The sequence below is a fragment of the Dermatophagoides farinae genome, chromosome 5 (genome assembly GCF_024713945.1).
Source record: "Dermatophagoides farinae isolate YC_2012a chromosome 5, ASM2471394v1, whole genome shotgun sequence".
In the NCBI taxonomy this organism is placed as follows: domain Eukaryota; kingdom Metazoa; phylum Arthropoda; class Arachnida; order Sarcoptiformes; family Pyroglyphidae; genus Dermatophagoides; species Dermatophagoides farinae.
This window is the reverse complement of record NC_134681.1, coordinates 3,537,822-3,555,422: the sequence shown is the minus strand read 5'-3', so window position 1 is coordinate 3,555,422 and position 17,601 is coordinate 3,537,822. Positions and strand designations below refer to the sequence as shown.

The 17,601-nt window shown below is 30.0% G+C and overlaps 1 protein-coding gene across 2 annotated transcripts in view; it reads right to left on the bottom strand.

The window, feature by feature from the left end:
• The window catches only part of LOC124498668 (plexin B), a 55,904-nt gene that overhangs the window by 27,256 nt on the left and 11,047 nt on the right, over positions 1-17,601 (bottom strand). For both annotated transcript variants that reach the window (XM_075731467.1, XM_075731468.1), the window contains exon 2: positions 12,865-13,518. The gene's annotated coding sequence lies outside the window, so the exon portion shown is untranslated. The remainder of the gene's footprint in view (positions 1-12,864; positions 13,519-17,601) is intronic.

Sequence of the window (17,601 nt, the reverse complement as noted above, 5' to 3'; positions counted from 1 at the left end):
TGTGATATCTGATCAACAATCGAAGCGAAAAATTTGCAGCTGCAGTAGCAGCAGCGTATTTTGCGTATTTTTTTGTTCGTTCATTTTTTTAATGTTGCGATACAATTAATTTTAATAATGTAATTTGAACCATCATAAGTGTATGATGATGATGATTATTTTATTTATGACGAAAATTTGCATAATCGATGGACAGCCATTTTTCTTTTTTTTTCTCTATCTATCTATCTATCTATGTGAAATACATCGGTGTCATATCACCAGTCAAATCATCCTTTGACTTGAAATATGAGCCAAAACAATAAACAAAACAAAAAAAAAGTTATGATTTTGAGAAAAAAGGCGAAAATTCTATTCAAATCGATTTGTTTTTTGGGGGGGGCAAAACATTGAAATGCATGGAAAAAAACAAATGAATGGATCATCATCATCAGCATCATTATTATTGATGGAATGGTTTTTTTTCAGCGATTCAAGCGATAAAAACATCATCATTGACTCTGGTTTTGAATATTTTGAATTTTTTTTGGCAATGATGATGATGATGATATTAAATGGAATTGGAATTTGACAATATTGAAAGACAAAGGAGGAACCGAATGCAAGAAAAAAAAATCAGCTCAAGAATCATCACGTCGTGGATTTTTTTTCTTATCTTTACAAACCAAAAAAAAAAAAAAAAAAAATGAAAACTAAACAGAAAAAAACGACAATTCTAGTGTTTTCTTTTTTCCCGTCGGTGAAAAATATGGGTTTTTCATTTCAAAAAAAAAAAAAAAAAAAATGGTGCCATATTTTTTTCCACTCTATTCAAGAAAAAAACGGGATGTTACGGGATTCTTTGCTTTCAGAATATTCTCATTGCATAATATAATTGTATGGTTGTTTTTGTCAATGTGTGGATGATGATGGAAAAATGAAAATGAAAAATGAAAAAGAAATGCATCTTTATTATTATTATTGAAAAACGAAACGAAACGTTTTTTTTATTTTGTTTCACGTTGTGCCATGGATTTTTTTTTTTTTTTTTTTTCATTTGAATCAAAACTTTTTTTTTCCTTCTGATGATCCTTTCAAGGTGTGAGTTTGTGTGTGTGTGTGTGTGTGTGTTGTGAGTTTGTAAAGATGAAAAGAATTTTGTCGTATTGTTCACATTGCCAAAAACAGAATTTGTTTCCAAATTAAATGGGCGGAAAAAGAAAAAACTTTTTGTTTTTGTTTCATTTTCTTCTGCTGTAACAGAATGTATGAACAGAAAAATAGAAACAATCGATTGATTGTGTGTGTGTGTGTGTGTATGTCGTTATCGTCATCGAATGACTGAATGGCGAATCGATTCGATTCGATTGATTGATTGATTGATTGATTGGAATCAATTTCGAGAAAAAGAAGAAAAAAAAACATCAAAAAAATTAGCTTGTTGTTTCTGTTGCTAAAAATTCATGATGTTTGAAACAAAAACAATTAATTGTTTGCCACAAACACAGACAGAAAACGGCGACGAAAACAACAACAACAACAAAGAATATAAAAGAATCCGACTTTTCAAGCTAATTTTAGCGATGAAAAAAAACATCAAGTTTTTTTTCTCTCTCTCAAAAAAAAATTTGGTTCATTGGCCTTATTGAATTTTTCATTCTTTTTTTTCCTGGTTTTATTGGATTTAATTTTGTAATGAAAAAAAAACACCAAAATTCATCAATGAATTGTGATGATGGCGACGACGACGACGTTCAACACTTTTTTTTGGATGTTGTAAAATTTGAATTTGGAAAAAAAAGTTTGTATAACACACACACACACACGCACACCATATACAAAGACAGATACAAATTCAATTGTTTCCGGCGGCAATTCTATACTAATCGACACTTTTTTTTTATACACACGTACTACTACTGTAGCACCCAATGGAATTGTTGATTATGATGGAAAAAAAGTGAAAATAACAATCAGTGAGTAAAATACTACTGCTACTAGTGTATGTGTGTGTGTGTGTGTGTTCGTAGTTTGCAAACAATCAACCAGAATATTTGGAAAGAAAATATATCCAAAGCAATAAAATTGCCAGAAAAAAAAATTATTTTTCCTGGATTTCAATATCCAGAACCATCACCAACAACAGCAGCAACAACAACAAATGAATTAAATGCGTGTATCATTTGGCAATATTAACAACAGTCAACAACAACAACAACAACAACAACAAAAAACCGAAACCGAAACTATACAGAACCAAACGAACAAACAAAGAATCGGCAACCATCAAATTTTTAGCCAAAATAAAATCAATTTATATTTACATTGTGGTAAAATCAAACAAAAAAAAAAATAAAAATAAAAATAAAAAGTGATTGTGTGAAATGCATTCATTCACTCTATTCGGAATCGATGGCGGTAATGGCGGTTTGTGTCGGTATAACAACAAACAACAACAACAAAAAAAAAACAACGAAAAAAAGGGAAAACATTAAGAATCCAGAATATCGATGCAATTTGATCGATGTATCTTACTCTCCCTCTCCAGCTCTTTTTTTCTCTCTCTCTCTCTCTATTGATGTATGATGGTTGTTTCAAAAAGAAAAAAAAATGTTCATATTGAGAATGTAACAACAACAACAAAATAATAATGATAACCAAACGGCGACGATGAATGTTGAACAATGTCGAATCTTGTTGTTACTATGTTGTTGTTGTTGTTGTTGTTATTATTATTCTTAGGTTAAGGTTAAAAGAGAGAAGAGGAAAGGAAAGCTTTCTTTTGTTTGAAATAAACAAATGTTTTTTTTCCACTGTATTCTGAATGTTTTTCTTGTGTTTATTTGTTTGTACAGTTTAGTGAAAAAAAAAAAAATATTTTCGCATATGTGTATGTGTTTGTGTGAATTGATGGGATTTTTTTTCTTCTACTAGTAAAAAAAAATTTGTCAAAATCGTGACACACTCGCATAGCGATTGGAATTTATTTTGGGATATGAAAAAAAAAATTTTTTCCATTTTCTCAATCACACCATCAACGTTTGATTTTGGTTTTCACATATTGGATTTCTGTGAAAGAAATTTGGAAAATTGATCGGATTCATGATGATCCACAAATTTTTATATTTTTTTTTTTTGCTTTTTTAATTTTTAATTGAATCATTCAAGCGAATATCAAATTAAATTGAGTTTTTCTCTCTCACACACACTCTCTCTTTCGGGGTCCATTTCATATTTTCATTTTTTTCCTTCCAATAAAATGTGTGTGTGTGTGTATGTTTGAGAATGTGGGAATAAATCAACAGAAATTTTTTTTTTATTCAAATCAATCCTTTTTCACATTTCTGTTCACCACCATCACCACCACCACCGCCACCAGCATTGTCACACGATCTAAATAGTTTTCTCAGTAGTGATGAAATGAAATAAATTCAATTTATCGATATCGAAAATTTTGTCTACAACGGTTGTTTTCTTTTTATTTTATTTTATTTTTTTTTCACAAATTGATTCCGATTCTCAATTTAGAAATAAAAAGAAAGAGAAATAGGAAAAAAAATTGATGAGAATTTTATCATCATCATCATCATCACCAGGAAATGGTGAACATTGACATCATTGGATGAATAGAAGAAATGGATCATGTCTTTGAACACACATTCATCCATACAATCATCAAATGGGATGGCTAAATCTTTTTTTGATGATCAACAATAACAACAACAACAACAACAACAACAAAAAGAACATAAAACCGTTGACAGCAGCGGCAACAACAACAAATTCTTTTCTGGCATTGAGTTTTAATTATTTTCTTTCTCTCTCTCTCTCGTTTACAAACAAAATTCACTGCGTGTTTGCTGTTGTGATTTGGCAATTGGCAAATCAAACGAAATCTCTATACTAGGCTCAAAATCAATTCAATCAATGTGATGTGGGTGAAATGTGGATGTGAAAAAAAACCTTGTTATATTGGCTGCAAAATGGTTGGTTCTTGCACAAAAAATCCTCATAACATTTCGATTAACATTTTTTTTTTGCTGTTGTTGTTTTGGAACGAACGAAAAAAAATCCGGTTTTTGCAATGAATCAACTAATAATCTAGAATCAACTAATCCATTTGACTGGTAATCAATGTATTATTATTTGATTCAAGTAATAAATTGGTTTTTTCGTTCTCTCTCTTTCTCTCTCTCACTTGGTCTCTAAAAACAAATTCCATGGCCAATAATGATTATGATGGTTATGGTGGGTAACTGCCGCCAACACCACCGCAAACAAAATCCTCGAATTAATTCTTTTTCTCTTTTTTCTTCTTTGTTCTTGGTTCGATGTGGATGTTTTTTTTGTTTTAAATAATCACACCGAGAGAAAAAAGAAAAAGGAGAAATCGATTAGATTTCATCAATTTAGATTTTAATTACAAAATCCTATCGCGAATGCAAACGAAAAAATATTGTGGACCAGCTAGAATCTGAATATCATTTTGAGCCAAAAAAACAGACACACGCATAGAAAAAGTTCTCAAATTTCTGACCACCCATCCATCCGTGCACACAAGTTTTTCGCCATGTTTTTTTTTTGTTGGTGCTATGATCGTCATTTTAGGATGGAAAAAAGTTTTTTTTATTTTATTTAGAATGTAACTCATATTGTTTGGTAATGAAGTATTCTATTTGGTGGTTTTAATATATAAACCACCAAAACATGGTTTTGCATATATGAGTCATAATAATATGTATAAAAATCTAAAAAACACACGGCTCATTAACATTTGGCACACACAAACAAACGTATAAATTTGAAAAAGAATTGTTAAATGTGCCTTCAAGCATTTGATTTAAGATTTTTTTATTTTTGTAAATCAGTAAAAACCAAACAAGATCTTAGATTCAGATTCTGTTGCACAAGAATAAACTTTTTTTTCTCGCTGTTTTTCTTTATATTGAAAATATTCTGCTACGCGGTAAATTCTATATACGAATAATGAAATTTGTCAAAATATAACACACACATTTAGTAAATGAAACGAGAAAAAATTGTTTTATTCGTTCGTTCATTGTTTTGTTTTGTTTTTTTTTCAATCATAATTGCTCGTTTACAACAAAACAAAACAACAACAACAAAAAAAGTTTCAATGCAATATAATTGAATTAATTTGAAATTAATTCATCAACAGATGTTTATTGCATTATGATGATGATGATGATGATGACGACGATGATAAATATATCTGGTATGGATGGATGCACACACACACACACACACATACACACAAATACATTGCATCCATTTCACTTTCAAACATTCGACCACCCTGAATTTTTTTTTTTTTTTTTTGATTCAACTTAACTAGTATATTATTAGTGGGTGTATAGTGCTTGCCTGATGACTATAGTGTCTGCAAGAATGATTTTCGATGATGATAATGAAAATGAAAATTGGGAAATGATTCTATCATCGCCCATTTTTTTTTTTTTTTTTTTTTTGATTGACTTGGATTGATTGATCGTTTTTTTTTTGCTGTTATTGTTGTTGTTGTTGAGTTTCTTCACTTCTGTTTCATATATGAAATGAAGAAAAAAAAATGGAGAATGAAGAGAGAGAAAACCGATCAAAATGGATCAGACGGAAATTAAGAAACCGGAAGATTCTTAGTTCCTGTTTTCATTTTGTTAGTTTTCTTTTTTACTTTTTTTTCTTCGTGTTTTTTCTTTTTTTTTGTTGTTGTTGTTGAAGAATTTCGTTGGCTAGAATTTTTCTTTTTTTTTATCTCTCCCTCTCTCAATACGAATTAAAGCATTTATAGAAAATCTACAATGGAAATCTTGTCAAATGTTCCACATTCAGACATTCAGACACACACACACACACACACACACACACACAGAGAGATAGTCAGACACATTATAATCTCATCATTTCTTAGATTATTTTCTATGTAGAGAGAATATTCATCCACTGTGATAGTTTAGTGGTTGATTTCATTTATGGAAAGAAAAGAAAAAAAACTTTTTTCTTTCTACAGAAATTCCAATCGGATACAAACACACAGAGCAAGAGATAGACTGTAAGATAAAGTTGCAACGACGACGACTAAGACAACGACGACAACTTAATGTTGCTACTGTTGAATTGACTGTGTGTGTGTGTGTGTGTGTGTGGCTAGCATTTTTTTCTTTTTTTTTGTTCAAAATCATCAAACATTATGGATATCAACTTGATTTAAAGTAAAAATCAATGAAATGAACTTGCTATTTGGATAAAAAAAAAACAATCAACTAATCAATCAATCAATCATAGCTTATTTTATTTGAACATTTTCATCAGATAAACAACGTCAACAAGATTTCATGATTATGATCCGTATATACGAAACCTTTAATCATTTTTTTTTGCTGAAAAAAATCAATTTTCATCATCATCATCATCAACAACAACAACAACAACAAATATCATCAAGTATTTTTCTTCTGCTTCTACATGATGTGTCTATCGAGTGGTGGTCATGATGGTTCATGTGGATCCAGCTGCTGCTGCTCTTTCTCTTCATTTTCTTCTTTTTTTTAGGGTCCAATTCTATGGTCCATTACATTTTTGTCATATCTGATACATATGATAATATATGTGTTTATGGTATATGGTATGGATCATTTGAATTTTTTCATGTTTCATTTCACATTTTTATTTGCCAGTTGAATAAATAAATACTCAAATATACATACACACTGACCATTGGTCAACTTGGGGGTTATTTAATTAAATTCTAATATATATATGCTACAAAACATGCATACACATTCACAGCTATATTCAAGAATGACAACAACAACAACAACAAAAAAAATATAAACGTCAGGAATAACAGAAAACGAAACACGCAGAAAAATGACAATTCATCAAAGAGAAATAAAAACAAAAAAGGACATTTTTTGTAGTTAGTTGCCACAGACACACACACATAATATGACGCCAAATAATGATTACCATATGTGATTTTCGCACACAAACAAAATAAAAATTGTCACACCAAAAAAAAAACTTTAGATGATGATATTATTTGGCAAAAAAAAGTTCATGGATTCACTTACAATGTGACACACACACACACACAGGAACTACTACAAAATGACATGGTGTCAAATTAGTTGTTGTTGTTGTTGACCTTACACTTACACATTGAATTGAGAGTGATAGCAAAAAAAAAAAGTTCAATCCATGTATCCATGGTGGTGGTGGGTGATCGATTGCATCGTTTTTTATTTATTTTTTTGTTTTTATGTCGCGTGTATGTATATGTGTGTGTAAAGTAATTAATTATGATGATGATTGTTGTTACGACGGGTACACTTTATGTTTGATGGGCGTTTAAAATGTTTATATCTGCTTGTTTGTTTTTTTTTTTTTTTTTTTTTTTTTTTTTTTTTTTGGTTTTTGTTTTTCCGAGTCCGGAATCATGGTTTGTTGAATGATTCAAATTTCATTTTATTTTTATTTTTTTTTTCGATAAACATCCATCATTTACTTCCAATGTGTATGTGTTTGTATAGTGAAAATATGGTGTATCCAATTCACTTTGAAATCGATTTTTTTCAGCCGTTTTTCGTCGTCGTCGTTGTTGTTGTTTTGTGTTTCACATGTCAAGGGTCAACGGCAGCGTGAAACTTTCTTGTTTTTTTTTCGGCTGGTTTTCTTTTTTTTTCCTCCCCCAATGGTTTCACATTGGATGGGCAATATTCTTGATGACCTTTGCAAGTTTTTTTTTGTGTGTGTGTCCATTCAATCAAATGGTGTGTGTGTCACATTTTGTCACACACACACACACACATATGTAAACGATGATGATTGCGACCACCCGGTTGATTCAATTCAAAATGAATCCAATCGAATATAATAAATATATGAATGAATGATGGAACAAAAAAAAAATCGAATCGAAACTATTTATAATTTGCACGCGTTTACGTATATAATAATAGCATGCACAGATTGAACATATTTATATTGTCACACATAACCATAACATTCATTCATTCATTTATTTCATTTCATATATATGATATGATTGGGTGTCCACTTTTTTTTGTTTTTTTGTTTTCATTTTCATTATTTACAAGGGCCATCACACACGCACATTTAGTCAGAACTAAATAGAAATAAAAATGACAGCGACGATTTTACTATTTCATATGTATTGCCCATTTTTTTTGTTCTTTATTATTCACATTCATGTCACACACAATAATTTATTGTGTGTTTGTGTGTGTGTGTATGTGACACAAAGACAATTTTTGAGGGTGAGTGTCACATCATCGTACTTTTTATTTATAAAAAAAAAATTTTTTTTTTTACCCATAAATTATCTGATTTTAAATGTGGACACTGTATACATGTGTGTGTCCAAATATCGAGACAAATAAAAAAAAAAATGACAATGTCATAAATACTGGTAACACTGCGAAATAGGAGTGATTTTTTTTTCTGTTTCGATCATCAATGTGTGTGCGTGTGTGTGTGTGTGTGTTACATTGAATAAGTGACACAATATAGATGATGATGATGATGATGATGATGTATCACATAACCAACGTGAACACGTGACTAATTTAATCAATAAAATTACCGTGATATATTCGATTGATTATAGAGAAAAAAAAACGACAAATTTTTTTTCATTTGTATGTTTCGGTTCATTCTACTATACTCATCATAGTTCAATTCAATTGAATTCTAATGAATATTATGAATCAGGAAAAAAAACAAAATAAACGAAACAAAGTAAAGTTTTTTTTTCACGATTCTCATGTGAATATTCGTATTTTTTGTTGTTGTTGTTGTTGTTGTTCAAACGAAACAAACTGATTCTGATTCCCGAATGAATCGATATTTTCAAATTCTCAATGATAATAACGACGACGATGATGATGATGATGATGATGATGAATGTCAAACCGAAACCAGAAAAAAAAGAATTTATTCATCCAGAATCATAATGCATATGACACACAGACACGCACGGAAAAACAGAACAAAACAAAAAAAAACAAAAGAAATGAGAAAAAAATTGTCAAATTTGACATGACTAGATTATTATATCCACGATGTTTATATTTCAAACGAGAGAAAGAGAGAGATCGAAAAAAATAATCAATTCAAATCTATCAAAACGGAAAAAAAGATCCCATGAAAACCAAAACAAAACAAAACAAAAAGAAAAAAAAATTCTTTGAAGCATCGATTCTCTTGGAAACAAAAAAAAAAAACAAGAAGAATTTGAAGAGTTAATACCCGAGAAAAATAACAACAACAACAACAACAAACAAACAAAATGAAATGAAATGCACGTCCGAAGACAGTGAAAAACAAAAAAAACATAACGTAAACCAATGGACACACAACATTAATAATAATAAAAAAATTCGGACCACTCTGCTTTGATCCACCAAGTTTGATTATGGAAAACAAAAAATTTTCTCGATATCGAAAGAGTGAAAAAAAAGAAAGAAAAACAATGAAAAATATGAGAAAATTGAAAATTCACGGCTGCTACAATGTTTTGTTTTTGTTTGCTTGCTCTGATGAAAAATATTTTACAGTTTTTTTTTCTATTTCATCATCTACAGAATTTTTTGTTTTTTTTTCACAAAAAGAAAACAAAAAGTTGTTCAATTCAATGAAAAACGGCAACAAAATAAACTTTTTTTTTTATTTTCATTCTTCGACAAAAGACCTATTGATTCATTTCATTGGTGGTGGATCACATTTTTTTTTTTTTTTTTGAAGTGGATAAACATACTTGGTAAACATGGCACATACACCAACAACAACAACAACGAGAGAATGAGAATGAGAATGGAGAAGCCGCCAAAATCAAACAAACAAACATGGTAAATGTTTGCGTGACTAAACTGGTCAACAAACAAACAAACAAACAATGAAAAACTTGGTCGACACTTTGATGATGATGATGATGATGATGATGGACACGAAAACTTGTCGATGCAATTTTTTTTTCTGAAGAAAAATGAAAAATAATTGCCAGTGAAAAGAAAAAAAAGAAAGAAATTATTAAATTAAATTAAATTAAACGCGTTTGATGACAAGAAAAAAAAATAAGAAGCCGATATGTGTGTGTGTGTGTGACCACAACCAGCCACTTGTGAAAAGTTGACGATATAACAGATTTGTTTGTCACCAAAAAAAAAAAAAAAAAAAATTGAGAAAGAAAAATAAAAAATCAATTCTGTGGTTACTGTGAAAGCTGTTGTCATTTGTCACCGGAAATTTTTCCCGTTTTCATTCTGTTGTTGTTGTTGAACAGTTGACAAAGAAAGAATCTTTTGCCTAACCAAAAAAAAAAATCCATCATCTACTAATCAAGTCAAAGAATTTGTCGTTTTTAATCAAGTGTATAGAAAAATTCTTGAAAATTCCGTCCAATTTTGTTAATATGTTAAACACGCAATTTTTTTTTCTTCGCATAATCAAAAGAATTATTATCGATTGAAATTGAAATTCATATATTCATTGGTTGGTCCACATGTAAGTATTATCGAATGAATATTATTAATGGACATCATTAATCAAAACCGAAAACAATGATCATTATCCACCACCACCATTATCATCATCATTATTTAAATCTAAATTTACCTGCCTGCCTGTTTGTCTGCATTTTTTTTGTCACAAATTTTTGTTTCCATTCTCTCTCTCTCACTCTTTTTGTTCTGGTTTTCATGGGCGTCATCCACAAAATACATACAAAATGAAAATTGATGATGATAATGATGATATTTGGTGATGGAAAAAAAAGAAATCCACTTGAATAATAAAAAAAAACTTGTCATTATTTTATAATCGACAAAGCTTTTTCCAGGCCCTTAGGGTCATTTTGGCATATTAACCGCATACACATACAATACACATACACAAACAGATCCAATATGGATCCAGAAGAAGAAGAAGAAGAAATAGAAAAAAAATAATAAAAACCATAATGATGATGATGAATGAATGAATGAATGAATGAAAAAAAATTATGGAAAAATCAAATAATGAAAAAAAAATTCGGTTATTATTATTGGTGTGTGTGTGTGTGTGATATGCTCGAGGATATTTGAATCTAAAGAATACAAACCAGCAGCAGCAGCCGCAACATCAACAACCAAAGAAAAAAAAATAGAAATAGAGAGACACGGAAAGATTCTTAAGGATCAAGAAAATGTTATTAAAAAAAAAAAAATTTCACTCTTCTTACATCATTGCAAATGTTTACCATCATCATCAAACATTGAATGTGAACAGGATGAATATGGTTTTTTTTCATCATCATCATCATATAGATCCATTTATTTCTTTCGGGCTAATGCACACACACACATAATCGATGATGATGATAATAATGGCAAATGATGAATTTTTTTTTTTTTTTTTTGAAAAAAAAAATTGAAAATCTTTCCATCGATAGTAGAGAATTCACCCAAAAGACGAAAATAACATCTTAATTTTCAAATTCATTCATCCCAGTCCCATCTATTCAACCAGCCAGCCAGCCAACCAACCAAATAATGATGATGGTGTCGATGATAATTAGCTCTTAACACTCAGATAGAGCAAGAGAGAGAGAGAGAGTTAGTGAGTTTTTGAATGAATAAATGAAACCAAAAACAAAAACAAAATAACGACATATACTGACTGACTGACTGACTGACTGACTGACTAACGAGACATTTAAAAGAAAGTGAAAAAGAAAAGAAAAAAAAATTGATAAGAGAAAACAAAAAAAAAACACAAGCAAAAACGAAAACAAAAAAAATGGGCCGGTTTTTGTTTCTACTTTCGTTTTTTTTTGGCATAATTTTGGTTGATGCGATGATGTGAATGGAGAAAAAAGTTGTAGTAAAAAATAAATTCATCGATGATGACGATGACGATGATGATGATGATAGGTTTGATGTGCATCATTCATCCATCCATCTTGGATCAGTTACTTTTGTTCTGTGAAAAGAATTTTGTGATTGTCAATAGTGAATGAATGAAAATGTTCAAGATTTTGGAATGTGTGAAAAGTGTGTGTGTGTGTGTATTCAATCAATGACGCCTTTTGTCAATGAATGTTATCATTTTCAGAGAGAAAAAAAAGGCGGCAGTTTGATAGATAAACGTATGTGTGAGTGTGTGTGCGATACAATGATGTTGATGATCAAATGAATCGAAAAAAAAGAATCGATATTTTTTTCCCGTTGTTGTTGTTGTTGTTGTTGTTGCCAGATTCTTTTCAGAAATCGACAACAACAACAACAGAAAAAAATGTTTGAAATGTTTGAATAAATTACTTACGAGTATACTCACTAGCCATATTTTTTTTTAGTCATTCTCAAAGTTTTTATCTTATCTTTTATGTCAACGTTTCGTTTCGGTGTCACATGCACACACACACACACACACACACACAAATGAAATCCGGGGATGGAACAATGACAACAATTTTTTCTTTTTTTTTCATGGAACATATGGTTTGAATATTTTTTTTTCTTTTAATATTTTGAAAATGACAAATGATACACAAAATGATTCTTTATGCAACGAATGAATAAATGACCGTCGATAGCATTCATATCGATGGAATGATCCAGAATCATCTGATTTTTTTTTCTTGGTCAATTCTCCCCCACTCTCACTGTTTTTATTCTTTCATTTCATTTCATCATTTGAATTCGTATATGGCTGTCTTTTTTTTTTGCATTCTAGTTTGCGTCTAGTGTGATTTTGTTAAAGTCAAAAAAAAATTTGATTAAAAATCTCAGATACACGAACATGCAAGACAATTTTCTAATTAATTAAAATTGAACTAATTAGAAAATGAAAAAAAATTCATCTACTTACTTTATATAAATAGAGCTGTCGTTGTTGATGATGATATAATTTGTTACACACGCACACACGGTATCCTGGTTGTTGTTGTTGTTGTTGTTGTTGTTTTTGTCAAATTAAATCCAATTTTGAAGAAAAAAAAATCGAAATTTTTTCAATTCAATTCAGAATTCTCATCATCATCTTATCATAATGATGATGATGATGCGGATTCGTGTGTGAGTGAAATGTACATTGGATGTCTCTGTAATAACATAACGACCACCACATAGACGCACAAAAAAATTTAATTGTTTAATTCAACAAATAATGATGATGTTGTTTTTTAATCTTGGCAATGGTGATTATGATGATGGTGGTGATATTCAATGTGCGCGTTTGTGTGTGTGCGAAAATAAAAATGTCAAAGGTCGCCGTTGTTGGTGTTATTATTATTATGATGATGATGACATTTTCATTTCAATGTTTAAATGTTTTGAATGAATGAATGAATGAATGTCAACGTTGTCGTTTATTGTCGTTTATCGTCATCATCGTTCACCTGTACATATGCTATGATTATTTATTATTCATTCCCATTTGGATTGTTGATATACAGATGTTGTTGTTGTCAATGTTATCGTGTTTTTCGAATGAAAAATTTTTTTTTTTCATTCAATTTATTCCCTGGTAAACAAAAAAAAAACAAAACAAAACAACAAAAATGAGATAAAAAAACAGAGAAAAACAATGTGAGGCAATAATTATTTCATTGATCTAAATGTCAACAACAACACCAATGATGATGATAACAGTGTTTGGCAAAACAAAACAAAACAAAACGAAAAAAAAAATAAACAAACGATTTGGAATCCATCATTTTTCAATTGTGTAAAAAAAAGAATCTACATTCGGGAAATAGAACCAAGAAAATAAAACAATTTTCGAATCAACAAAAAAAGAAAGAAAGAAAATGGCTACTGGAAATCTAATAAAATTCTTGCCCAACCATCATGTTGGTGTTGGGATAATCCAAATATAAAATACATACACACACATAAAGAGAGAGAGAGTGAGAGGTCATCATCATCATAACATCGTTGTTGTTGTTGTTGTTGAATCTCAATGATGATAATGTATATTTACAAATTCTATTTTACTTAATATAATGTGTACATTGAAGGGAGAGAGAGGGAGAGAGAGACAGCAAAATAATAGCAATAGAGATTAACTATGGTTGAATGCTTTTGCTGTTATATATTTTTTTTCAATGGTACATGTCATCATCGTTGTTGTTGTTGTCGTTGTTAGGGGTTAAATAAAATGAAATGAGATCAGATGAGGGCGTATGGATCTCATCATCATCATTGGATATCAAATTAAACTATGGGATACTTTCTTTTCTTTTTATTAGCATCTATAAAATAACCGTATAATTCGGGATATTTTCATTCTTGTAAAAGTCAAATAGTTTCAATTCCATTCCACTCAAAAAAAAAAAAAAAAAATGAGAGAATGTTTTGAATTGTTTGACACACACACACACTTATACATACTGTGAGAGCATTGATGACGTAAACAACGACAAAATTCTTGACTAAATTAACTTGCAACCATGGAATCAATGAGAGATGGAGAGAGAATTTTCTTATGCTTCTCCCCGTGTGTAACCAACCAACCAACCATCATCCCCTGACATAGAGATACGGAATTTTTTTTCCTTTTCCTTTTGTATGTAGAAACTATCAACTATGACACACACACACACACACACTAACACAGGCCTCATCATCATCAAGAAAAAAAAAATAGAATCCTGGAACAAGGCTAATGGACTTGAATATGTGTGTGTGTGTCTAGTATGATGATGATGATGAAGCCAAAGAATTTTTTTTTTTCATTTCATTTCATTTCATTTGGTTCACTTGTTTTGAATGAAAGAAATGTGAACACTAACTATCAACACCAACAACAACAACAACAACAACAACATCATTATTATTATGGTGTGATGTACGTGTGTGTGTGTGTGTGTGAAACATTTTTTTTTTGTTTGGGATGACAATATAATTTCCAATTTGATTATAAAAAAGGGGGATTCTAGTTGTTGTTGTTGTCAAACTTGATTCAAAATGACAGTTTTCCTCTGCTATTTTTTGGTTTCTTTACATGAATGCTATGTAGTTGTTGTTGTTGTTGTTCAAATTGATGATGAAAACATTTAATTTCACAAAATAGCCAATTTAAATATAAATATCCGTGTTTGACCGATTGAAATTATTCAATTAGATATGATATAAATGGAAATTAATCAAACTAACAACAACAACAACAACAACAAAGTCGACCACCACCAGCACAACAACAACAACAACAACATATCAATTAACCACTTAACCAATCAAGCTATTTTCGTATTCTAGATATAAATGGCTCATTTCATCATCTGTCAACCATTTACGAATACAAAACTAAAATGTTTTTAGTTTCATTTTACAATTAAAAATACAACAAAACAAAGCTGCTAGACTTCTTTGAAATGAAAAAGCAATAAATAAGTCACAATCATCATCATCATCATCATCATCAACAACAACATCATTGTGATTTACAGTGATGTGTTTTTTGTGTGCGAATTATTTTTTCTTTTTCTTTTGATCGTCGTCAAAAGAAAATCACCAAACCAGTGTTCAGTGCATTCTTATGGACATAAATTATCAATATTCTTCAAAGTTTCACACACACACACACACACACTCCCCTCTTTCATCACATTTTTTTTTAGTGATTGGTAAAGCATTTTGTGATTCCAAACAAACCGAAAAAAAAGAAGAGGCGAAAAAAAAGGATTAACATTTCAAAAAAAAAAAAAAACAATTCTCACATTCTTTTTTTTCCACTGCAAACAGTTTTAAATGGGAAAAATAGTTTCAAATTACTTGATATATCGTAAATTTGTAGCCAAAAATCTTTCCAGCTCTCTCGTTTGACATTTGTTCATTGTGAATATGTATACATCTTTTATATAACCAGAATTATATATAAACTGACAATGATGGCCAATTTTCTCGTCATTCCAGAAAAAAAAGAAAAGAAAAGATTCACTCACTCAAAATGTCCATAACTTTTCATCATCTTGATGGCAATTTTGAATCAAAAATTCAAAAATTTTTTTTTTGAATTTCTTGACATTTATAGAAAGATGAATATATCGTTTTTGTCTGGCAAAGAATTCAAAGGAATTAAATCCATATATTTCGAATTGTGAAAAAATTTGATTAACGTAGTAAAAATACAAATCGAAAAAAATTCACACACACACACACCACACACACCTGCTGAGCTATGAATTTTTTTTTCTTTTTTTTTTACCAAACAATTAATTAACCCCATGTTTGTGTGTGTGTATCTGGAAATTGATAGATGGAAAAAAAATATGACTGACTACTACTATTACTGTTGCTGCTTGTCAATCGATTCAAGATTCGGATTCATTCATTTTTCCAATTCGGATTCGCTTCACCGGATTTTCTCTAGCTGGCTACTACTACTACCACCAATACTAGTAATACTAAGCCTTTGGAGCTTCTGTATATGTGATACAACAACAACAAATGTGATGTCATTTAACTTTATTATAAAAAAAAAAAAAAATTCACATATATGACAGCAATAGCAACAAAATATGATCAAAAAAAAAAAAGTAACAGCGGTGGTGGTGGTGGTGGTGGTGACCAATAGCCAGTGTGGATAAATAGATTCATCTCAACACGAAAAAAATAATAATTTAACCTTATCTTTATCGTTTTATCTGACCATAATAATAATAATAATTTTTTTTCGGTCATATTTTTTCAGATTTTGTTGAATATTAACAACCCCCTCTATGTAATTTGGTATTTTTTTTTTTCACATTTCACCATTTGACGAAACATGATCAAATCAGATGAAATTTTTTTTTTATTCGCTTGTTTTGTATATATCGCTGTGTATGTGTGTTTGTTCATCATCATCATCATCATGATGATTTGATGATGATTCCTGTTCTCTCACTCATAGGTTGTCATAATTTTTTTTTTTTTTTGCTAAAGCAACAAATATTTTATACCCAAACAAGCAAAGTGAATGAGCGAGAAAAAAGTCATAAAAAATGATGATGATGATGATGATTCAAATCATCATCATCGATATATTTGAATGCTTGCGGCCATCACCATCACAACATTTCTTATCACATTAATGGTGATGGTGGTTGTTGGTGGTGGTTGGCCGGTTGAATGATCAGTTGTGTGTTGTTGTTGATGATGATGATGATGTTATATATCTCTGTGTTTCAGTGGTGCTAGTAATTCTCATTTTACTTTATTTTTTTAGATTTTTAAAAGAAAAAAAAATTATTCGTTTGATTATGACCAAAAAAAAAAAAAAAAAATTTCTACTTTCTGTAATTCAAAATTATTCCAATATTTCGCAAATTCAAATATGCTGCACCTAGTTTTATTTTCCTAATTTTTCTCAATCTCTCTCTCTCTCTACTTATTTACCTGGAAAAAAATTACAAACACAGAGACACACACACGGATTGACATTTTTTTTCGATCGATAAACACAAAAGGTGTGTGTATGTGTGTGTGTGTTTTATACACTGCAAAGATCTAACAAACAATCATCATTACTGTTTATCGATTGATTGATTGATTGATTGTTTGGATGGACATCAATCGATTTTGGTTAATAAGTGACAAAAAAAAAATTTTTTTTTCTCTCTCT